Source organism: Euprymna scolopes, chromosome 40 (assembly GCF_053919585.1).
Source record: "Euprymna scolopes isolate OS-2025 chromosome 40, ASM5391958v1, whole genome shotgun sequence".
In the NCBI taxonomy this organism is placed as follows: domain Eukaryota; kingdom Metazoa; phylum Mollusca; class Cephalopoda; order Sepiida; family Sepiolidae; genus Euprymna; species Euprymna scolopes.
In genome coordinates this window covers 34,664,895-34,691,637 of record NC_136521.1, presented here as the reverse complement: position 1 = coordinate 34,691,637, position 26,743 = coordinate 34,664,895, and the positions used below count along the sequence as shown (strand labels likewise).

The 26,743-nt window shown below is 33.5% G+C and overlaps 1 protein-coding gene across 3 annotated transcripts in view; it reads right to left on the bottom strand.

Moving 5' to 3' along the window:
- LOC145265487 (stromal interaction molecule 1-like) overlaps window positions 1–21,576 on the bottom strand; it is a 330,758-nt gene extending 309,182 nt beyond the window's left edge. For all 3 annotated transcript variants that reach the window (XM_080121362.1, XM_080121364.1, XM_080121363.1), the window contains exon 1: window positions 20,997–21,576. The gene's annotated coding sequence lies outside the window, so the exon portion shown is untranslated. The remainder of the gene's footprint in view (window positions 1–20,996) is intronic.
- Between the last annotated feature and the right edge of the window lie 5,167 nt (window positions 21,577–26,743).

Sequence of the window (26,743 nt, the reverse complement as noted above, 5' to 3'; positions counted from 1 at the left end):
CGGAAGGGGGGGGGGAGTAATCTTAATTAAACACTAAAACATTGCTCGATTCGGGTTTTGTTCTTAGCTGAAAAAAGAAAAAAAAGAAAAGAAAAGGAAAGAAAAGAAAAGGAAAGAAAAGAAAAGGAAAGAAAAGAAAAGGAAAGAAAAGGAAAGAAAAGAAAAGGAAAGAAAAGAAAAAAAAAGAAAAAAAAAAGAAAAGAAAAAAGAAAAGAAAAAAAAGAAAAAAAAGAAGAAAAAAGAAAAAAGAAGAAAATGAAAAAAAAGAAAAAAAGGAAAAGACTGTTCTCTGAACTTTTACGTCAATACTTGGGTTTGATTCTGGATGTTACATTGATACAAAAGATAAACTCCTTAAATACTGAAACACTGAATGCCTATTCATTACAAGTACAATACAAAAACGTATATTTATTTGTTTTCGTGTTCTCGTAAACCAACCTTTTTTGACAATTCTAACCGTCAAAATCTTTATTCTAGAATAGAGGGTATTTTTTATAGAATCACTCCCGTCTCCAATTGGGTGTTTTGAGGGAGGAGGGTGGATTTTTATGGAATCACCCCAAACGGGGGTTTATCTTATGAAACACTAACCAAGAAAAAAGGCTCATTTGAAACATTATTTTTTTCTTTAGTTTGATAATTGCAGAAATGAACCATAATACTTAGCCAGTTTTGAATTTAAATGGGGAAGTAAATTCAAATCGGCAATTTAAATATTTCAAGATCGCCGTGCTGAGCGTTCTTTTAAACTTAATCCTGATGTTCGTAAACGACCTCTCTGATAAAATTGTATCCGAGATGTGTATATGTGCTGAGAACACAACATTATAATAGATATTAGTAAATAAAAAAAATTTTTAATTAAATAAACGAAGCAGAAACCTTAGAAAACAACCTTAGTAGAATGGAGCCGTAAATGGATTGTAACATTTAATGCTACTAAGACTAAACTTCTTTCCTTTAACAATTACAAGAAACGATGAGCCGTCTGCAACAAGGTAAGTGATAGTTAAGTTCCATTTGAATTATAATGAACAACTAATATGAATTTTTCCCCCTTTAATTGGTTTAATATCGATTTCTTTTTTTAATTACATTGTTATCCTATGCGTTGCATGCAGAGTAAAGTAACGTGACTGACCCAATGATTAAAGACCAAAATTGCAGCAGAATCACCAGCAAAATAAATAAATAAATATTTGCTTACCGCGAGAGTTCGTTAAAATAGAAATTAAATTTTACAAACAATACTACTCGATAGGTTCCAGGCCTGACAGATAGATGGCGCCACTAATAATAAATCCAAATAGTTTCATAAAGTACTAACCTTCAAATAGCACACCTATCAAAGTTGAGGTGTAATCGAGTTATTTAAATGAAGCTATTGTTGCAAATTTAAAAAAAAAAAAAAAAATTCATATGCAGAAAACTTAGTAAACGACCTTCAGTCCATAAATGGATGGTGACATTTAATGCTACTAAGACTTAACTTCTTTCCGTTAACAATTACAAGAAACCATTCTCAACTACAGATTGCCATGACAAATAACACCCTACCTGAGAGCTCATCTGTCAAATTCCTCAGCTTACCATTCACAGGCAACATGAATTGGAACAAATACATCAAAGACTACCGCAAAATAGGTGAACTTTTATAGTTGCTTTCTTTTTTCTTTAATAGTTGCCCCCAGCTCTCAAATTTTTCTGGGGAAAGTAACCATTTATTAAAGTCACTTGACGAAGACTTCTGGGTTTTAATTGACCATTTGTCTGAAACTTTTTCATTTTCTTCCTTTGAAGATTGTAACGCTGGGTATGGGGCAGCCAAACCAGCTGCCAACATTGCCCTGCTTTTTATTGAAACCAACCGAGAGCTCTTTTTAGTATCCTCGTTGTTCCCTTAAGTGCAATTGCCTGGATCTCTTTTACACTTGATTCACCAGGAATAGTAGTTAAGTAGGACTTCAGATTCTTCTTCATAAGCCCTGTGGCACCTATAATAACTGGTATGTCAGTGTTGTGACTATGTAAATTTGTTTAAATTAATAAAAATATATCTTGCTCTTCTTATATTGAGCACTCTTAATAATCTCATTAGATTCATTAGTTATCGTTCTTGAATACCTTTAACCTCATATCTATATAGCTATAAAAGTGAGAATGTGTGTGTGTGTGTAAGAGGATACTTCTTAACCAATATTACTCAACGAATTTTTGATCTACAGACTTGAAATTTGGTATATAGGGTATTCAGACACGTAAAAAACTTTAATCGGTCTTCATACATAAAAAAGGACTGCTAAGTAGTCAAAATTGAAAAACTGATATGTGGGGGCGGGGGGGGGATCAGATTTTTATCTATTGCGCATGAGTGAATCATTCATATGACAGATTCCTTATGTTAATAAGTAGGCTTGAAAACACTTTTTAAGATGGCCTAATGGTTATCGTACTTGACTAAGTCTTTTTTTTTTTTACTTACAAGAAGTGAACTGTTAAAAAACAAAAACAAAAAAAAATACACGCATGCACCTCTCAGTTTCTGTATGAATTAAAATATTTTTGCCTATTTTACAATTGGGTAATGCCGAGTGGCCTGCTAGTATATATATAATTATAAATAATCATTTCTAATATCTACAGACACTAGTGTTTCATCCTTCTGGAATCATCAGTGCAGGAAGTTACGATTGCAGTTGGTCATGAGATTCAGACCCTGCAACGAAGCCATCTGTCATTAGTGTTGGGACGATTAATCGGAATCTGAAAAATTGGAATTTTGGTGGGTATCGGAATCGGAAAAATTTGTGCCTATTTTCTGATGTCAAAAACGATTCTTTCAATTGTTTAAAACAAAATCTTCCGCTGTTGGTAAGAATGTTTAAATAGTAAATATTTATTTATTTATTTTTAATTTTTTTTGTTTAACGGCATATCAACCCTTTGCCGAATCCAGTTATTTTGGGAATAGTATTTCGATGTTGTATCCAGTTATTTTATATGAGAATTTTTATTCTTCAAGCTCTTGTATTTTCAATCGTTAGTTCGTAGCTTTTGATTTGGTTGTTTTATAGTGGATTTTGTCATTTTTGTTCTCTGCCTTGCAGAATGATTGGGTTTTGCAATGGGAGGAGGAAAAGGGTTACAGTATTATTAAGTCCTGTATTATGAATGTAGTTATATTGTTGATAGTGTTTTATATTCAAATTGTCCTCATTCTTAAGGAAGGTTTCTTGGAGACAAATAACCAAAGGATTAAATTTGGTTTGCAACAATAAAATTTCATTGTAATTTGCCTTCAATTCACGGCAATTCCATTGGATTTTCTTGTAATTCATGAGGATTTTTTTTTTGGGGGGGGGGAGTAACTTCAGTTTCCATGTCTTCTAATTCCGTAAATCTATTTATAGTAGTAGTGGCTTCCGTTTGTGGTAATTTCTTTTATATTATTTTGTTTTTTGGTAGATGTATTTTTTGTTTGTTTTTCAAGTGTGTTTTTTTCACCACGAGGAAGACGTATTGGTGACCTGTGTGGTCTTTCTTTTAACTGATTTTGTTTTTCCTTAGTTTCATCTTTTTCAGCATCTGCACAACGTACTGGTGATTTTTGTGGTCTTTCTTTTGATCGACTTTGTTTTCTTGGATGTTCTGATTTCGGTTGAGAATTTGTTTTATTGGTAACATTAGTTGAATGGGAGGATTAATTTTGATGATATGTTTGGTTTGATTTCATCTATAAATTTGGGCCAGTCGTTTGGTCCCAATTGTAACAATTTGTTAATTAGTATTTCGAGTCTTGGTTAGTTATATTGGATGATATACAACTTGAGGTGACTTGAGAGTACGTCTTTTCCATCATGTATCCATCTACTATTTTCCTGGCTTCGAGGAAGATGTTTTTGGTATGTTTTATTGACACTACTTCCTTTTCTTTCTCCCTGATTCTGCATGCTCTAGCATAAGCAGGATGGTTTTCTCCACAATTTGCACATTTGAATCAAGATTGCAGTCATTGACAGTGTGGTCTAGATCTCTCTGGCCACATCTGCCGCACACTGCTCGTCCCCTACATGCATCCTCATGGTGCCCAAACTTCTGACATTTAAAGCACCGAAGTGGGTTTGGTATAAAGGGTTCAACTTTTTCAACGTTGAACCTAATTTTGATTTCTTTTGGGATAGTGGGTCTATCGAATTACATGATATAAGTGTCCATATGTATAGTCTGATTCTCCGTTTTTATTGTAATTCTTTTAACGTTTATTACTTCTTGGCTTTTAAGTTCTTTTGTTATCTCTTCAGTAGTGCACATTGAGAGGTCTTTCGAGTTTACTACACCTTTGAATGTATTCAGATTCTTGTGTGGATAAGTTTTGATATTTATGTTGTGGAAAGTTTTCATTCCTAGGAAAAAAGTGGCATGTTTTTCTCTTTCCACTTCCACTAGTAGGGTTTTATTTTTTGAAGTTTTTACATTTTTGGGGGTAATATATGCCGATATAATTTTATGCATAATAAACGGTGATAAGTCAGTTATTTTGGTTTCTTTGATAGATTCCAATACAATAAATTTTGAGGATGTTTAATGTAGTTCATTATCTGAACTATCAGAGTCGACGTGCTGGCGCTTAAGTTTTTATACTTGGCCATATATATATATATATATATATATATATATATATATATATTTTAAATTCATTGTTTATGCTCCCCACCCACCTCGGAGTCCAATATTGGGGCATGTTAAGGGGGAAACCCATTCGCTTTATCATGCCAGGGCTACATAAACAGTATACATGTTCCAAATGGGAGCCATGAGCACCCATAATCCTTTAGTTACACAATCCAAGTCATTTGTGGTAACTTCCGGCACGACTTTAATCATTTGGCACATTTGACCCTAGCCACCACCTTCTAACACATGGAAAAGAGGAGAAATATGTATATAGTGGTACAGGGTAGAACTGTATTTGTTACGATTTAGAGGAAATTGATAGAAAAGTAGATGTGTTAGGGCTTGACATAACTAGCTGATTGATCGGATCGGGCCCCTCCGACCACCCATCTAGCCTTGTACGAGGCCAAAGTGGAGTGTTGCAACTGATATCTTTAATTTCCCTAGATATCAGTTGCTCAGCTACCAAGATCCTTTTCAGAGTCATTACAGGTCGCCACCCACAGCCAACAGGTGACCCCTTTGAGAGGCTTTTACTCTCTGCAGGGGGACAGTCGGTGTATTCTAATGCCCCACCGAGGGGTTGGAAAGTAGGGAAGGGAAGGAAAAAAGGAAAGGGGGCTTTTGTTTTTGCAGAACATAATTAAGTTTTACAAAAGAGAATAGAAAACAAAATCAGAAGTTTAATGTAAGTGCATTTCGTCTCAGGAAGCCACTAAATATTTGATTTTAAACAACCAGTAAAACTAAAATCATTTCCCACAAATGTACTTTTACATTTAAGAAAATATGCATATTTAGCACGTGTTTTTACAGTAATTGGGGGAAAATATCAATTCTATAGTTAAATATTGAGAGATTTATAAAGAATCGGTAATTGTATGAGAATCAGGAATTTAGTACAGAATCGGTAATTGTAGCAGCAAAAATATTGGAATCGTAAGAAAATATAAGAGTCGGTCTTACAGTTCAGTCGAAGAGAAGCAGTCTATATAGCCTGAACGTTTATATGCTCTCTTCTGCTATGGATTAAATAGCAGGGGAGACTGAAATAACACGTGTTCTTTATTTATCCTACCATTGTTTCCAGTTGTTTTGGATTTTTTCTTAGATTCCAGTTGTCATGGGGTTAAATGGTAATAAACGAAACGAAACACAGGATTTTTAGGAACAAAACATGTATTCACATTCATATTACAGGCAAAGGCAGGTTGAGAATACCATACCCCAACGGTAGGGCGTTTGCACACGACCTGCTTGGCCACGTGCCAATCTCTGACTGCCAGACACTGGTACTCAATACCGGAAGTGACGTCATGAGATAGTCGATTAATCCCATAGAGGGGCGTCTCTAACACCAGTAACGCAAGTTCGGAAGATGTGCGATTGGAGACCGTGCGATCATTGTTTCATTAAAAAGAAGGGGGTCACTATGTGTCACCACTCACTCACCCGCCCGACAATAATCGCTGACCCCTATGCGGTTTCCATGATCTTTCATTTTCTTTTAATTCTGGTTGTGTCATCTCCCACATTAGCAGCTGCCGAAGGGCGTGCATGGATTCACAAGCATAAAAAAAAAAATTACACAACTCAAAAACACCAACTAGAGAGAAATAAAAAACTCCAACACATTCTGTATATATTGGTTGGACTCTAGGTGCATTTTTTTTTTTTTTTTTTTTTTCACGGTGGTCACCACTTATCAAGGCCCGGAAGCCACTCAGGGATAAAGGTTATTGCAAGTACAGTACGTTAGTGTGGAGATTTGATGAAGTGTTTACTTAAGGGGGCGGTTCATTAGGAATTTGTTAACGTTGGACTTGAAGACATCCAGGTTGTAGTCAGGTGGGAAGCAGGCAGACGGAACAGAGTTCCACAGGCGTGCAGTTCTAAGAAAGAAGCTTTGTTCATGGAATCTACGCATATGTGACATCATCACAGGGGAAACAAGCCGAGCATGCAAATTTCCCCTCCACGAGTGCAAAATTTACTTTCACCATGACTAATGTTTGTGCAAACAAATGAATGGACGAACAATTTGGGGGCAATTTTATCCCTATAATGGTCCCTAGTTATCCCGGAAGATCTATTCTGGCAAAAATTTATTTGTATTATGACTAACATTTGTGCAAGTTTTTTTTTTAATCCAAGGCATGTTTATTGAAAAAAGTACGAACAAACGAAAGTGAATCACTAGGTCCAATCCTTCATTTTTCGGTGGACCAACAACTCTTTAAGTAGTAAGAATGGCATCTACGTCGTCTGTCAAGCAATGTTCATCAGTTGGTGTCAGTTCATTTCAATCTGCTCAGAGCCACAACCTGTGCTCAAATTGTCTTAAACTAGAAAAAAAAAAAAAAAATTCAATCACCACAAAGTAAATAGTCTAACTGTTGTAAACTGTTGCCAAATTCACTGCCAAACCACAAACTAATTCTAAATATATCAACCTCTATTGTCCAATTGTTTTCCTCGTTACTGTCACGCCTTGATTAACAATCCTATTTCAGCTGTCTTGTGTGCCTTGGTGAGCAACTTCCTTTCCATTGTCTTTCCACCAACCCAATTTCCTATACCTTTGTTCTGTTGATTAACTTATTCCCTCTTTTTTGTTATAGTTTTTACTTTTTTTATTATTTCTTCCTAACACTTTGGGGGCGGGGGGCATTGATAGCATCACAACTATTCTATAAAAGAACCAACACTTCTTGAATTATTACTGAAATCTGAATAAAGAAGAAAGACTGATATGACAATGATAATCATTTAAATGAGTTTTAAAATTACCTATTGAACGTACTGGTGACAATCTAATTTCTAAGTTCTGAATTTTTTTAGATGAGGGATGATGGTTTATATTGTATTAATCTGACTATTGTTCTCATCTTGAGTGTTATTTATGTAAAGTTTCAGTTAGCTTGTCCTTCAACCGTCTTCAAGCATGCTAGTTGTTGTTTGGAAAAAAGAGAAAAGTTAATGGCTCTGTAGATATTTTTGTATTCTGTAAGTTAGTCTATTTTATAGTTATAGTTTCAAATTTTAAAAAATTCAATTTCATTTGAAAATTCAACTGTGATATCTTAATGTTTTCTAACCTCTTTACTTTCGTGGAACTGTAATAATAATAATAGTAATGTCCCGTATATAAAACATTTTACAATCTTATTTCACATTCATAATGCAAGCAACATTTCTTTTTATAACCGATTTAAGTTTTAAAAAGCGTTCGTTTCAAATTTATTGATAATTTTGGAAATAAAAAAAATTTTTTTAAAAATCAATTTTTTCAACTAGTTAAAGCACATACGTTGGTCCTTTTTCCAGTTTATTCAAAATTCCATAACATGTATAAGAAAACTAGGATAAAAAAATATTGGTCAAATACATATGAACATATGTGTTTGGTGGCAGAACGACGTAAGAGCCAAAAGTTGAGATTTTTGTCACAAAACACGTGAAATATCAAGGAGAATCTAATCATAAAAAAACATTGCTGAATTCAAAGTATTTATGTGAAAATAAGTGTTTGAATATTTGAAATACCGTACTTTGGGGTAATTACGCCAACTAGCTAAAAGTACTCTTTTGACAACCACACATATGAAGAGCACTTTTTTTAGTTGGTGCATTTACTCCCGGATTTGGCGCAATTACCCCAAAGTATGGTTCGTCTGTTGGAATGTGGATACTTAAGACCACAGATTTTCTTTAAATTCTCTACCTAATTATGTTCTATTTGTTTTGATTTTTCCGGACTTGCAAATCAATCAGTACTAACATCATTGTTGTTCATTAAAGTCGAATATCTAAAAAGTTTAATTTTGTATTTTTATGTAATCTAATTTAGCAAAGATATATCAATATCTTTAATATGAAATGTTTTTCTGTTTTATATATTATTCACTGCACTGACCTCTATATATGGTTTATAACTATTTCTGGCTAAATTTGTACTTTATGTTAGAACTAGCGAGGGGTACCCGGCGTTGCCCGGGTGTTTTTCGGGGTATGTGAAAAAAAACCCGAAAATGTTAAAAATAAAAACAGGTGCTCGTGAAAAAAAAACGAAGCCTTCACGACGCGCAGTTGGAAAATAGTAAAGTGTTAAAAAAAAAAAAAACAGGTGCGCGTTTTTGATTGACGTGACGGCGGTAGGTATTCAGCAGTAAGCATTTTGTGCGGGACAGTTTTGAATGAGGTGAATAAATCGGTTTGTTAGTTTTTAAAAACCCGCTCCCTGTTTATTAGGAGGAGCGAAATGAAAGCTACAGTCTGATATGACGAAGTCGACATTGAACAAACGTTACTTAGCTCTCTTGAGACAACTGGCTTTTGGCCTGTGATTAGAGTCGAGTTTCGCTTTTTTTTTATACCGAAAACCGAATGTAACGCGTGCCGATGCGGGGAAATGTGGAATAATTAACGTTTGAAAGTCAATAAAATTAAATAGACAGGCGAGCTCCGTGGGTAACTCTGAGATATTACAATTTATAGATGATATAAAAAGTTTTAAGTTGTGAACCGAGCAAGCGCTTCTCTGAAAGAAGCCTTTTGTGGACATCGAGGAAAAGCGTACATACATACATACATTTTCGCTTTTATATATATATAGATGATATTGTAAGATTGTATTTAAATAGTTAATAAATTTCTTCCATTACATGATTATTAAACCCCATTTAAAGGCTCAAAGAAGTATCATTATGCTGCAAACATTTAACCTCTCTTTTGTGAAAAAGTATCAAGTGGCGCTTACGTCCGTTGTTCTTCCACCGAAAGCGTCATATGTTCAAAGGCAAAATAATCTCAGTCTATTCATCAGCATCTCTTGAAGGAACCCTAACCCAAGTTCTTGCGGAACCCCAGGGTTTCACAGAACATGTAACAGTGACGCCAATTGATGCTGCAGATATTTTTAGTTGCATTACCGTTAGTGCGTTTACTGGACACCCTTGATGAAGCTACTTGATTTAACTCTTCATCTGTGCCTAATTGTTAAACACATATTCCATGAACAAAACTTCTTTCCTAGAAACTACCCGCCTTTGTAACACTGTTCCACTGGCATGCTTCCTGGTTGAATACAACATGATAGCCTTCAAATCTAATGTAAACAAGTGCCTGTTAAGCCGTTCTCATAAATAATCAAATTCTACCCAATTTACACCATAAGTGATTACTAGACTACCACCTGACATTCATTGACCTTTGTCCTTTGAGTGACCTTTGGGCCTTAATAAGTGGGGACTCACAAGTTTAAAAAAAACAACAACAAAAAAAAATACATTAAGATCAAAAATTAGCTAATGATAAGCTAATGATAAGCATTAGATGGTTAGATTTTCAACTCAAAATTGTCAGAAAAATCACTTATGGAATGTGAAAATTAAAGGACAAAATCAGGGAAGCCAGAATTATAAAACTAAAAGGTCCACTTTCTTCTCTCTCATATATATATATATATATATATATATATATATATATATATATATATATATATATATATTTCCGTAGGAATATATTTCCTTATAATAGATACTAATCCTTATTTAAGAAGCTCAATGTAATTATAGAGCCATATAGAGAATAAATGACAAAAACTATATTCCAAAATTCATGATGTTGACCATCTTATAATTCATTTCTTTAATTCAGTTGACTTTTACAATTCTTGACAGTATCTGTTTCGTAGCGCAAAATCAATCAATTAATTATTATATCAATTAGTGAATCTATTATGCTCTTAACTCATCAGAATAAATAGCAAAATCAATCCGTCAAAAGGAAATGAAGTGATTTGACATGATTAAAATCCGAAAATTGGAAGAAAAGCTGCATATACCTTTAACGTTTCCATTAGATTCACTGATTGATATAATAATTAAATGATTGATCTTGCACAATAGAAAAGATACTGTCAGGAATTGTAAAAGTCAACTGAATTAAAGGAATAAATTAGAAGATAACCAAAGACCATACTGACAATCTACAGTGGGGTATAAAAATTGTTTTACCGAAAGAATAAAATGGAGGATGGATATATACGTATTATTAGGCATTTAGATGATGTCAAAACATCGTTAATTCACTACTTGCACAGTAGCAGCCATATAGTGTAATGGTGAGAAGCCTTGACTGCGGTTTGAGTGGTCGGGTTTGGATCCTGGATTGAGGTAGTTGCCTGTCTAGCCACACTAATGAGCTGTGATACAGCAAAACAGTACTGTATGTGGATGACATGTATGTGTATGTGAAAATCTTTAATTTATTGAATTTAATTTCAAATTTACTACAAATTTATTATTCGACAAGGAATACAAAAATTTCAAGTTTTAAAATTTATTTTAATTCTTTGTATTTGTTGAATAATAAACTCGTAATTTAATTTACTGAATTCTAAATTTTCATTTATATTATTGCTCTATCTCGTATATTGAGCTTTTTTCATCTGATTGGGATTATTTTATAAATATTGATACTAATATTTATATGGACTTCAATTTTACAGTATTATAAAAGTTGTAATCTGAAACACACACAGCATGCATAATAAAATATAGATAAATGATATATAAAGAAAATAGAGTCACCAGTTAGCTAGAACTACCTAAGTTTTGTAAATGCAAAAAAAAAAAAAAAAAAAAAAAAAAAGAAAAAAGAAAATGCAAACACGTGTTTGAAAAAAGTCGAGTTAGTCACAAAGTTTAGAAATGTGTAGGTGAATATTTTCATAGTGTGAATACACATGTATAAGTAATATATGTATGCGAGTATTTGGCAGCGTGGGATTGTGTATGCATGTGTTCATTTACCTTGTTCTTGTTACTATGTGTAGAGCTGTTAGTAGAAATCCGATTTTGTTTACCGATTCTTGTTAATGTGAAAGAATGTATGTGCGAGACTAATGAGGCTTGTATGCGAGTCAGAGTCCTTTTCACTTTTATTGAGGGGAGGGGTAGCTGTTCTGGGTTCTTCCGTGTAGGTCCGTCTGATGAAGACAGAAGAAAACTGATTTTGGTGCTAAAGTCTTATAGGATTTTTAAAGTTAGCACTGGCTTTTAACTTTCATATAAGTGTGTTATTGTGTGTGCGGGGGGGGGGGGTATTAATCGAAAATACTCCCAGTTCAGACGTTCCTGTGAAAACTTCCTTGCTTTTGGAAGTGACAGAAGAAAGTAAATTCCAACGAAACTGAGAAAAAAAAAAAAAAAGAGTAAGGTTTGTATTACAATCCACAGAAGTACGTAAAGTTGTCAAAAAACAAATATATAACAAATGTTATCAAAGGCAAGATAAGTTTCTACATAATTAGACAAGTGTTTAGCATTTTTATTTAATGCAAAAAATTTTATTCGGTTCGAAAAACAAACAATAATAGTGTGATGTATTTGAAGTCTCGACAATGACTTAAAAATAAGAAATAAGACAAAATGGTGGTAGAAACACCCAATAAATGTTGCCGTGACATTTATTGGGTAGGTTTCTAACAATATTTTATTTCTTATTTTGAAGTGATTATGTAGGCTTCAATGATGTAAAGAAACATTGCACCCATTTTTCTTGTACTTCGGTAGTGTTCAATATTGTTTTTCAAACCAAATTAACATTTTACATTAAAGATAACACTAAAAGCTTATTCAGTTAGGTAGAAAAGTAACTCAGTTTGCTTTTGATAACATTTGTTCGTTAAATATTTTTTTTTTTCTTTTGACAACTTTTTTGTACCTCTGTGGATTGTAAAATAAACCCGCTTACTTTTTTTTATATTTTTGTGCTTATAGGAATCACTTCACGATCCATTTCACCAAGAACTTGTGGGTGTCCCGAGTCACCTTGTCTACTTCATATAAGCTTGTAATATGGCACCTGTTGTACAATTTTCTGCATTTTCTTTTTCTTTATCAAGCCATGGTCATAAAAACCATTAGCAACAGACAAAGGCTACCTAGCTAGTAAATGCATAAAACTTAGGAACATCACGATAGTTAGCCAATACAGAACTTCGAAATGTGACAGTGATGAATGCTCATTCACACAATTCTGAGGCAGCGCGTTCAGGATTGCAGAATACAATGCAAAGGGAAATCGCAGGTACATCTCTGAGCAAACATCGGTGTGATTATGCAGCGGACCTATATAGTATAAATGTAGGTTGTCGCAGGTTTGGTCTGTTCAGCAACTACACAGATATTTAAGCATTGCGCCATTGCGGTAAGGCAAGAACTATAAAATAATTAAGCTGTAGGCAACAGATGCAACCGTCACATTCCGGAGAGTAGACAGCAGATCTAATCCAAATTAAAACTGGTAAACGAAAACCTGCAGTCTAGATTTTAAAATCTCTTGTGCTAGAAATGTCATTACCGATCCAATATACAAGTCAGTTATAGAATTCGTTTTGGCAGCGTATTTGGATTTAATAAGTAAGGTTAACGCCAAACTTATACATTGTGTTCCGGAATCACCTTGAGTAAATTTACTTTGGATACTGTTAGTTGACAACCCTAAACTTTTTATCCTATGGATTATCTGAATAGTTCTTTTTAACCTTTGAATGGACACAAACGCAAATGTTATTTTTGTACAAAGTCATTATTAGAAAAGACATACCAAAATTCACGGAAAAAAAAAAAAATCTTTGTTATAATTATTATATCATTAAAGTATTATTGGTGCAAGTCCAGGATTCAACCTATTAAAAAAAAAAAAAAAAAAAAAAATACGGAAAATCTTTTTGATGCATGTGCCCGTTACGGAACAAAAATGTTATTCCAAAAATCACGTCAATTTATCAATGTTTTTTTTTTTTCAAAAATCAAATCTTATAACGAAGCGAGACGTTGTGTCTTGATAAAAAGGAAGATAACTCAATTGGAACTACCAAGATAATGAGTAATGGCTACGATTTACTATTAAAATCACTAAAATTCAATAAATAAAAAAATACTTGATCAATTTACGTAACTTTTTTAGCATAACATTTCCGTTCCATGAACATTTTTCTGTATTTTGAAGATTCTGTACGTTGAACTCTGGACCGTAGTATTATTATAGAAGTCTTTTTTTTTTTTTTTTTTTTTTTTTTTTTTAGTATTTTTTGCCCCAAACAATACATATCGCATTTTGGCAAACTTTGGATCGATTCTAATAAGGGAGTGGAGAAGTTGAGCAGCGAGATGTCTGTTCAAAGTACCTTTAAACTCCTGTAAGTTAGTACAGTTAGGAAAACAGGAAACGGGGATGAAACTCCAAAGCCTAGCAGTCTGAGAAAAAACTGAAACTAGAAGGTGTTCCCGCATCTAGGTACACAACAATGAAGGGGTGAGATTTTGCTGCTTGTTGGGTTTTTGCTTTGTCGCTATTATGCATGTCGAGGAGACACAAGTGCTACGAGTTCTTCAGCGCACATTCCATTAAAATAATTGTAAAACAGGCACAACGAGACAACATTTCATCTATGGGACAGAGGTTTGAGCTTGGTCAACAGTGCGGAACTTCGATTTGAGTTTTGAGACTTTCTTTTAGACCCTATCTAAGAGGGAGAAACTAGTCGATTACACTACTCTCTCCTAAAAAAAAATAATGCCTAGGAGGATGGTACCATAACGAATGAATGCCTACTACACTAACTTCACACCCAAAGGAGGATTTCATGACAAAAGGAGAAGATAATTCCTGGTAGAAGGTATAACATCCAAGATACATTATCCCCCCCCCTCACACACACCTAAATTGATCATTAAAAGATCATAAGTATATTTTCGTCGGTGCTTCTACACTACTGGGACTGGATTTTCACATGAAAACAATATCTACGCATTCCTCGTATCTTTAAGATGATTATATCCAAAAAATTACAAAAATCGATAAGGTAGAAAATTATTTAAAGAAAATAAAAAATAGAATTTGATGAAAACGATCGTAAGACACAGAAGAGTTCAAAAGGGAGATAATTTTCCGTTTTGATTTGAACAAGATGGCAATTTTTCACCTGCGATTGAAGTTTTTTTTTTTTTTAATAATTCAGTAAAATTCAGGTAAATTCGATTGTATAATTTGGAAGCTACCATTGTAACTTATTAGAATTAACAAAAAAAAAAAAATCAGTTGAAAAAATTGTTTTATCTGAAAACTCCATTTATCGACTACAAAATTCCGTCCCAATAATGTAGAAGCGCCGAAATATCCATTACATTGTAATTAGATATAGCGAAGTCAAGAGACTTATATTTTCCCATGCAATTTAATATACGTATTTGAGGTGCATACAGACATGTATTTAAATTAGATTCAGTGAGAAAGAAAAAAAAAAGTCACTCCTTCTGAGAAGGAGTCCTTTCCTTCTCTAAATGCTTACGTTTCCTCATTCAATTAATTATAAATTATGGCTAATTAGAACAAGTAAAACTTTTGTTTCCTTCAAACATAACTCGATCCCAGAAGTAATGTATACTTCATCATATATTTTGGGTGCTTACTGAGCACCTAGAAGATTTGTTCTTATGGGGTCAGTTCCGAGTATTAGCAAGGAATCAAGAGTTGGTCCTGGAAATAACCGAAGCAGTTTACGATTGAAAAGTCCCGAAAAAAAATAAATATGCAAAGGGTTAGATTAGGGTTCAAAATTTGAACATAAAAAGGTACTTACTTATTGAACAGTGTTGAAATAACGTTATTTAAAAAATCATTCTTAACATGGGGAGAGGAGAGGGCGTTTTGTAACTATTCTGTACTTTCACCTAACAAATTTAATAAAAAGATATCGTGAAAATTTAATTTAACTTGAAAATACTATTTACAAATATAGTGCTCCCCTCCCTGCTCCATCCAATACGTGTACAAGCACAAAAAAGAACGGTGAAAGTGCACTGGGGGTGGGAGCACCCGAAGACGGTCAATATGCCCTGGTTGTCTAACCTGCAAAGGGTGTTTATTCCGAAAGCCGTTCTTAACATAAGGAGGTTGGGGGATATTCTCCTCCTCTCAGCCTCCTCATAATCAACTTCTTAAAAAGTAAGGTTTGGGTATTATTATACAAACACCGTGACAGCGTTAGGGTTAGGGTTAGGGTTAGGGTTTAGGGTTAGGTTTAGGGTTAGGGTTAGGGTTAGGGTTAGGGGTTAGGGTTAGGGTTAGGGGTTAGGGTTAGGGTTAGGGGTAGGGTTAATTCGCTGTCACGGTGTTTGTATAGTTTTACCGGTTTGCGGGTGGTACCCCACTACCCCAGTGGCCCACTGGCCCAGTGCACTTTTAGCAAAAAAAAAAAAAAAAAAAAATGCATGAGTACCATTTATTTATTTTATTTTTTGCACTTATTGATCCGTGCCCGTGCTGAAATAACGTTATTTAAAAAGCCATTCTTAACATGGGGAGGGGGTGTTTTGTACCTATTCTGTACTTTAACCTTACAATTGAATAAAAAAAAACATAAAACTTTAATTAAACTTGGAAATACGATTTAAAAAATACCGCGGATCACTAAATGCATTAGCAACCAAATGAATACGCAAAACAAAAAAGTAGCTTTCTGTAAACTGCTTCGGCGATTTCCGGGATCGACTCCGTTCATACTCCAGGTACTGAAATTCTCTGGATGCCTATTATTGATTCGTACAGGTGAGTCACTGATGAGTTTGGGTTTTTTGAACACTATACCTGTGTTGTGTCAAGATCCAATCGAAATAATGTCTCCATTAAGGAGAAAATATCTCCATAGCTTACAAATTCGAATTGAACGACGGCTGCAAATACCGATACTTCGATCGATCACATTATTGAAAGGTTTACTAATAATTGTGACAATTTCTTGTTGACGTACACACTTCACTTACACAACTCGCCCTTCCAAAGGAGCAGGTAAAGCATGGTCTTAAAACATTTAGCAATTTTTCCCCTTCTGCACCAAAATCAACAGAGTGCCATTTCTGGAAAGGTTTTGACTGTGGCAAGCTGTTGGTCCTAACCTTTCAGAAAAAAAGGTTAGTTTATTGCTAATCGCCTGAGGCGCCCCTACCAGGCTGCCCAAGCATTTTTCTTTTTTGCCAGCCAGTGCTCTGCTCCTCCTCCTCCTCCTCCTCCTCCTCGAGGGAGCGCTAGCTCTTCGATCTTACTTTCCGACCCTTGTGTCACATCTTACCTCCATGGGAGGGAGATAAATTTAATTAAAAATTAATTTTATTTACAGTCATAAAGAAAGAACCATTTCTCTTTATTAAATGTAAATATTTAAGATTTTTAGTTAATAAATATATTTTTACTACACGTAACCTAGAAAAGATAAAAAAAAAAAAATTCACACTTAATTAAGTTTTGATTAGTAATAGTTAATTTTCAAAATTTAATCAAGTCCAAAATATATATTTAAAAAAAGTTAAACGATTTTTAAAATAAAATTTTCGGTGATTTTCCAAAATAACAAAATAAACAAACAAAAAAAATGTTACCAAAGGCAAACTAAGTTACTCTTCTACCTACATGGATAAATTTTCATTGCGTTTCAACTTATTTTAAAGTGTTTTTGTTTTAATTAAAAATAAAGGTAGTGTAAAGAGTTAGAAAAACAAAATGGTGGTCTCACTAGAGACCTAATCGAGCCTCCATAATCGCTCAAAACTCGAAAATTAAATAATGATAGAACATTACATTTTCGTGCGATTTGTGAAATTTATTGGATGTGTTTTGTTTGTATCAGTATATTTAATTTTCGATCTTTGAGCAATTATCGAGGCCCGCCTTTGGCCCTAATGAGACCACCATTTTGTTTTTCGTTCAAACTAGTCAATCTTTACCCCTTTACAATATCTTAAGTAAAAAAAAAAAAAATCTTATCCCTTATCCAGGTAAGTAGAAGAGTAACTTATCTTGCCTTTGGTAACATTTGTTTGTTGTATACTTATTTTTTTCACATTTTTTTTAAACTCTTATGGAAAAAAAAATCAATAATTTTAATTAATTAAATAAAAAAAAAAATACAATTTCTGTCGCTTTTGTAGTTATGGGCAAAATTATTTTTTTAACATAGGATTTTCAAATTCGGTTTTACGGTTTATTGTTTATTAAATTGTTAGGTGAAAGCACAGAATTTCGAAAACTAAGGGCTTTCTCGGTAACGTTATTTTAGCATGGCACGTAAACTGCACAATTACCCTATTAGTTAAATCTTAAATAAGATTTTAATAAACAATAGTTTTGATGTAACCTATTAATGCTATATCTTCTTTATATTTAAAAATACTTAATATTAATTCGATCCGTAAAAGTGCGATTTTTCGGTGTTTATGCACTTATGTTACCGCGCCATTTTTCTAAATAGCATTTTCAAGTTTAAGTTTTACGATATTTTTTTATTAAATTGTTAGGTGAAAGTACAGAATAATTACAAAACACCCTCCTCTCCCATGTTAAGAATGGCTTTCTAAACATTTCAGCAGGGTAAATGCATAATTAGCAATTTTTTTTTAATTTTGATTTTTAAAATAAAAATTCTGTTAATAAACGTAGGTTATATTTAAAACCTATTAATATTTATTAATAGTAACCAGTAATAAATAATTATGATTGTGTAGTTTGTAGACCGTATTTTCTTGAAATGGGATTTTTTTCAGAGTTGAATTCAATTTTGTACTGTTTTCTTGTTAATTAAATTAAATGAAAGTACAGAATAGTTAAAAAGCTCACCTTCCCCATGAATCTTTCTAAATAATAATTTATTTCAGCACGGTCCGTAAACTGCACAAGTAATCAAATTATTTTAATGAAATCCGTAAGAGAATGTGCATTTTTTTTCTTTTTTTATATATATTATTAAGTGGGTTTTTTTTTTTTTTGTTTTTGTTTTTTTTCTGTGCTTCTACAGAATTTGAACTGGCGGATCTGAACGAGAATCACCCCTCCCTACCTCTATAATTATAACCGGTATTCTGCTGCAGAATTTCTGCAGTTGATATATATATTTTTTACCACCTAACCCAGCGTAGTATAAACACCCCCAACCTCCCATGTTAAGAACGGCCTTCGGAATAAACACCAATCTCGAAAACTATGCATACTAAAACATACTATGAAAATTATTGTGGGGGGGGGTAATTCTGCCTTTGAACTAAAAAAAAAATAAATAAATAAATAAAATTTGAGTTAGAGTTTTAAAAAAAATTTCGGTTCAATTTCTGTAGAAGCACGCGCCATAATATTTTAGTATCATTTTAATAATATATACTAAACCTTTTTTTTTAATCTTAGAGTGTTTTTTTTGTTTGTTTTTTTTTTTTTTGTTCTTTTTTCAAGAATTCGATAAATGACGTTTTTCTGGTTTGCGATCACAAACGGGCCATTATAATAGACTTTTGTTTTTCTGTACACTTTAATTGTATCTGCTTATTCCTAAGTATTACTGTGAAATCACAGTAATTAAGTAGTTGGAAGGATATTATTAAATCGTTTTAGATGTAAATTAATAGCTATTTTATGGGGGTTCCAGCTGTGCTCTGGAGGCCTCCTTAATTTATTTTCCACACCTTATATATTACTGAAAGAACTTGAGCAGCGCTCTGGAGTCCTCATTAACTTTATTTTTTAAAACTACTAAAAAGAATATATAGCTATATAAACTATATTTATTGCTGTTAAACTGGACTATATAAAATATAGTCCAGTTTTAGTGCACTATCCGCACTATTTTTTAAATAGTATTTAAGTTTAATTAAAGTTGTATGTTTTTATCCTAAATTGTTAGGTTAAAGTACAGAACGGGTACAAAACACCCTCCCCGTGTTAAGAATGGTTTTCTAAATAACATTTCAGCACGGATCAATAAGTGCACTTAGTACCTATATTTTTCTATTTAATTAGTAATAATATTAAGCACGTAAATTATTAAATGGTTGACAATTTTATAGAATCTTTTCAGTCTCCAATTACTAAGAATTTTTTAATTCTATTTTTTTCTTTTAGAACGATTTTGGCACTAACACTAAGCAGAGTTTAGAGACGGGATTGACTCTTTAAAAATGTCGAATTTTTAAATATAAATAAACATGTTATTTTATTTATGTTGGTGAATATTTGTGATGCAAATACCGTTTTTTGTCTTTATACGCATATAGACAATTCTATCTAATTAAATATCTATTTGTAAGTGCCATGGTTAAGTAACACTAAATACTAAGATATACTAAATAGATTTTTTAATGCGAATTACCTAAAGTGTTATTTTATTTATATTTGTGGAGATATGTTGTTAATCCCAATCGTTTAATCCTTAAAATCTCCATTATACATGGACAATCAGCTCTGATCTTTTTAGAATGTTGCCTCTGTACATAATGAATAGACACTCAGAGAATTCCAGTACTTAGTAGTCAGTCCTGAGTATCGACGGAGAATTTCAAGTCAGTCTCAAAAATTACAGATTTTCAATTTGAAAGCCGCGAAAAAAATAAATAAATAAATAAATAAAATAAAAGTACTCATGCAGAGAGTAATCCGTGCTGGAATAACGTTATTTAAAAAGCCATTCTTAACAGGGGGAGGGTGTTCTGTACTTTAACCTTACAATTGAATAAAAAAAATTTTTTAAAAAAAACTTTAATTAAACTTGGAAATACGATTTAAAAAATAGTGCGGATCACTCTCTGCATTAGCACCTAAATGAATATCGATTTGCAAATCGTAAACTGCTTCGGCCATTTCTGGGACATGCTTGGGGTTCTCTGTCGTTACTGGAGTCCGACTATGTAAATATTGAAATTATCTGCGTGTTTATTCATTTTACAAGTAACAGGAACTGCTTTATAAAATTGTTTATTATTATTTTAGTTAAGAAACTATTAATAACAAATTAACCGTAATAGACATGCAAACAATATTATATTGAAGCGGTTAACTCCTAAAAAGATAGCCGTATTTTATCGACTAGTTTTGTCTATATTTCGCAGCCAGCGGTGATAAGACGACCATGCAAAAAAAAAAAAAAAAAAAAAAAAATCGGATTTCGTTTTGTTTTGTTTTTGTTTTGGCAAATATCCAGAATTCTGATTAAATATTTGCTTCTTCTTTTTTTCAGCGTATATATAGCTGTAGTTTAGTTTTGACCAATTATTTATTTATGAGTGTTAATGTTAAGTAACACTTAAGTCCGTCAAATGAAAATATTAAGCACGACACATTAAATGGCTTTAAAAAGAATTGTTATTTCATATATATATATATTATATATATATCAGTGACTTTTTTTTAATGCGTGGGTGGAGATTAATTTAATGTGAAAATAACAAAATAAAATAACAAAATTTAAATAATATTTATTTGCACTGACTTACCTTTTTCCCAGATTTTTATTTGAATAATGATTCCACCAACCAGGTGCTCCTTTTTTAAATCCGTTAAATCCTCGTGTTAATCTCCAGGAAGCAATAATCCTACACCTTTTTAAACAGGCTTAACTTCCTCAGATTCAAATATTATAAATGAAAACTATATACATATACATAGATATATATGTATCTACATCCGCAAAAGGCCGTTTATTATCTATATACGTTATCTTCCTTTATATTTATGTATATTGTCATATCTACACACAAAAAACACACTTCCCGGCTTTAATCATTGGAAATTCTCCGCTTCTCCCGAGACTTATAATTCCAAATAATCGTCAGAATTAAACTTCAGGGAATATTCTATCCAAAAGTGCCGGTCCCTTATTCCAGAGGTGGGAGCTTTATTTTCCAGGGGGTCGTTTTTTAATCATGGGGGGGTTTATGCGTAGTCAACGCATTTTTTGTCGTTGTGTCCACTGAAAGTCGTTCAACTCGCTCCACGTTTACTCGCCTCATCCCGCTCCTCCTCAGTTATAAGACTTCTTTCCCCCCTCTCTATACGAAATGTAGTAATCAAAACGCTCACCCGGTGTGTGAGTAATCAGTCGCTCCTCCTCTATGCGCCTTCTCCCGACGTGGCACACCCACACTGGCTATTGCTTTTTACACCCCTCTAAGTTACATATAATAACTCTTTTTCCCACTCTCTCTCTATCTCTTTGTTACTCTCACCCTTATTATGTTTCCCCGTCTTTTTATTTATTTATTTATTTTTACGGCAGTGTCCCAAAATGAATCCGCCATATTTTCATAATTTTTCAATATATAGATGGTGTCCCTAAAATACATGAATTGCATTATTAACAATTGTTGCAATTTTTAATAAATAAAATAAAGACATACATAAAAACATATATTTTCTCTCCCCATTTTATAAGAATTCTGACCTTCTTTAATAGGGAAATCATTTATTAAAAATAAATAGCTACAAAACAAAGGTTCTATTTTCCTATTGTTTTTCTACGAAAAAGGGCACTATATATATATATATATATATATATATATATATATATATATATATATATATATATATATATATATATATATATATATATGTGTCTGATTGAACACGACAGAGTTATTAATTTTTCCGATTTTTCTGGATATTTTTTCCATTCGCTGAGCGGTCTTTGTAATTTCAGCTGGCATATGGTATAAAATGGCGCCCAAAAGTAGTCGAAATTAAAATAAAAATAATTCGCGCCTAACCTTCTTGAACCAACCTTTATAACAAAAAAAAAAAAAAAAAAAAAAAAATTATAAATACACCAAGCCTCAAATGAAAAGACAAAGAAAACGATAACAACAGCAATCGCTACTGATGATAATCGGATTGCACCGATAAAAAGCGCTTGAGAAGAATATGCCTGAACAACAACTTTTGGGCGCCATTTTATACAACAGGCCAGCTGAAATAAAAAAGACTGAAAAGATATCCAGAAAAATCGGAAAAAGAATAACTCTATTGTGTTCATTCAGAAGTGCTTGAATTTCCAGGTTAATATTTTCCAGGGGTAAAGTAACCAATAAAGTTTAATGAGGTTAATACAAGGGTGCACAATATCGAAATAGGGCAAGATATACTTTTTATTTGTTTTTACATAAGCATTAATATGTCACTACACATTCATGAGCATATTTCGGCCAGCTAGCTTATACAAAAGTTTAGTCCGCCCATAAGCTCTATGTATAAGCTTGTAGCAATCACTATGCCCGGCCGGAATAAATACCCAGCAGGAACATTTCACAACGATCACCGTTTTGTTACACCCACACATATGAAGAACACATAGATACATGACGTTATGATGTGACCACTGCGCACATAAAATAAAAAGAACTATGTTATGCTCCTTTGTGGATCAATACAGTAAACAAGCTGGAATGTTCGAGAAAGCCTGTATATAAAGATTTATCCAGCAAAATCAAATCAGTTTTCGCTTCAATTCATCGACCTCACCCCAGAAACACCTGCAGCAGCTGTCCAGACTACTCCATTATTGCCACTGATTCTCGAGAGCCGGTTGACCGATTGCTATTATATATATATGTATGTTACTATATGTTACTCTAAACAGCTGATCGACGTCCCTGTCACTGCCTCAACCATCACCGGCACATCCTGACAATACCAACAGCACCTGCTACAATCGCATTGACCCTGAATAAAAGTTTAAACTAAACTTCTTTGTTTATCTTTCTCGCTTCCATACGCTCATTTTTGTAACAACAAATTGGATCCCACTCCTGACACCAATTTGGACAAATGATTGCACCAACTGCCATTAGAAGCTTGCTAGATCTGACTAGCTATACGTCTCACTTGAAGAAGTACATGTCGAGACTCTTGTATGTTGAATAAAGGGCCCAAAAGACAACAGTTCACCTTCCTCAGGATATACACACATGGACACATCTTCTCATACGAAATGATGGAGTACCTAGGTGCCTGCAGCTGCTCTACTCCAGTCCTCACAAGGTTCTTAAAAGATATCCGAAACATTTTGTGATAGATAAGAATGGCAGACATGACTATCAGCGTTGATCGACCAAAGAGCATTTTTCGACAATACAAACTGTAGTACCATAATGAGACAGACTCAAATCTTGATTCTTTAACTACTGGCATGCCTAACGATACTATGATATCTAGTGCTACAAATTCCACCAAATCCAGCAGACACATAAAGCGCCAACTCCGATTTGCTACCTACACCCAATAAAATACTTGCAGTATTTTTATTCTTTCTGCTTAGATCAACTTCTCGTTTAGGAGGGGAATGATGGAGCAACCGCTTTACCCAGCCAGAATAAATCCCGGTAGGAACATTTAACAGCAATCACTGTTTTGATACACCCACGCATATGATGAACGCATAGGTACATGACGTGATGTGACCACCACACACATAAAATACAAGGAATTATGTTATGCTCAACATGTATATGAATACAGTAAACGTTCAAGAAAGCCTGTATATAAAAATTTGCCCACCAAAATCAAATTAGTTTTCTCTCCAATTTCTCCAGTTCAACACGTGTTGAGGAAATTCTGTCTGTGGTAGACATTAAAACTCCCATCATGATTTTACGCATGGCAAGCACGAACTATAATACCCAGCATGGAAAATTACCATATCGAGCGAGGATTTAAATCTCCTTTTAAACAATCTTATTTCAAACTACTGTTCTTATGATATGAACGCACACACATATCCGCTTATATGGTTTATGGACTGTTCTTCTCAAAAATACCCACATGGACTTTAAGCCCATGTGTAGCACACTTATCATACAAAAATCAGTAATTTCAAGCCTTGTGCTATTCTCACACAATCCTCACGTCAGTGAACCCATCATTAATGAACCTTTCCATTAAAAGAAAACTTTTATGTATGAACACTTCAAAATGATATTACTCACACGTGAACCAAATGTTTATTATTTCATATAAATTCACGGCCATCTTACAAACCAAATCGAAAGTGTTCCTGAGGTCTAAATACCCTATATATCAAGTTTCAAATTTGTAGAACAAATATTCAGAGAGTTTGGTAGAGACATTTCACACACACACACACACACACACACACACACACACACCAACAAGGTCACTTTTATACATAAAATAGCAAGCTGCCCGGGATTGCCCGGTCATAATATATGCTTAAATATATTTTAATTCATGCAGATTACGCATTTTTTTATTATAGAGACAATTCTCTATCGATTCTTATATTGAATATTGAACCTTATATATGGTAGTGATATCAATCTTATTTCAAACTACTGTTTTTATGATATGAACACACACACACACACACACACACACACACACACACACACACATTCACTTATATGATTTATGGACTGTTCTTCTGTTCTTCTCACAAATAGCCACATGGACTTAAAGCCCGCATGCGGCGCACTTATCATACCAAAATCAGTAATTTCAAGCCTCGTGCTATTCTCACAAAATTCTCACTTCATTAATTCTTCATCATAAACATTCCACACAAGAAAACATTTATATTGGAACGATTTAAAATAATTTTCCTGACATGTAAATTAATGTTGTTTATTCCATGTTAATACTGCGATTTTGTGTTTTTTGTGGAGTGCTATTATTTTCCGGGTTTTATTTTTATTTCTTAATGCAAGGACGTGGATCGGTGAAACCTTTCTATAAGTTGGCGATCTTGTTAATTTTACTTTCAATGGTCCCGTGAATACACTGCCACAATTGCTGACTCCCGACTTCAATAAAAATAGCAACACGCAACCTCGGTCCTATAAATTGATGAATACCGATTATGGATTGGTTACCCCACCAATCACCACACCTTACAATTGGGGCATCCTGATTTGCATCTTACAAGCTATATCGCCTAAAGTGGTCTCTAGCTACTGACCAAAATATGCTCATGAATGTGTAGTGACAAATTAATGCTTATTTTAAATTAAAAAGTGTGTGTTTGTGTGTGTGTGTGTGTGTGTGGTAATATGTAATATATGTATGTACATATGATAATGTATAATAAAAAAAAAACATGTATCTGACCAATATCTGGCGGCTATCTGGTGATCATATCCATTGTGTTTGATTGGCAAATAACGACGAGCTATGGCCTCCACTTTTCCTGACGACCAAAGGAATTGACACTCCAGTCAGAGTATCATATCATATTACATCAGTATGAATAAATGTCTGTAAAATAGGTTACATTACATTTTTATTTCCAAATCCATGTCCAGCATCTGGTGGCTAGTGGTGGCCTAACCTCTGTGACTGGAAGTACATTTCAACAAGTAGCACTTTTGTGAGAAAGACACTCAAGATAGCCTGCGACTGATACAATTTCTAGGTATCTTACACTTGCTTGTCATTGAATTTTGATTGTGGATGCTCAGAGAGTGATGCATGTGCCATACAAGCATTTAATTTATCATTGAGATCATTTTGTACAGATATCTCTTCTTTATAAGTCCTACGGCAATAGAGGCAAGGCGACGCGTATAGACCTAACAAGTCGGAAATATATAGTTACAAATCTGCGCCACAGGCAGCTTAAAGCTTATATCTTAGCATTGCTGTTAGTTTTGAGAGATAAAACCTGGTTTCAGTGGAGCTTTTTATGACTGAGCAGCTCTTTGAAAAAGATTTGGCAAAAGCTTTTGATACTATCAATCAAAATGCATTCTGGAAGATTCTTAGGAAACTATTCTACAAGTTTTGTGGAGATGCTTCAGCAGTTACGCCATAATATGAAAACCTGAGTAAACTTTAATGGATTTTTGATCAAATATCAGTTGAAAACGGTGTGAAACAAGGTGATATACTTGCTCCTACATTATTTTCCATATATTTCACTGTGATGCTGGTGCAGTGGTGCATACTTTTAACAATTGCGATATTGGGATAAAGTTTCGGTTTCATACATTAAGTAAACTTTTAACCCTTAGACGTCTAAATGCAAATTCGAAAACTTTTCAGAACCTTATTCTTGAATTTTTATATGCAGATGATGCAGACCTTGTTTCACATTCAGAAGATGACACAGATGATAATGGACAAGATATCAGAGGTTTGTAAAGCTTTTGGACTTACCATCAACCTCAAGAAAACATATGTTAAGTATTCCCCTCCTATACTAATGCCATATGTTGAACCAAATATCTTGGTTGAT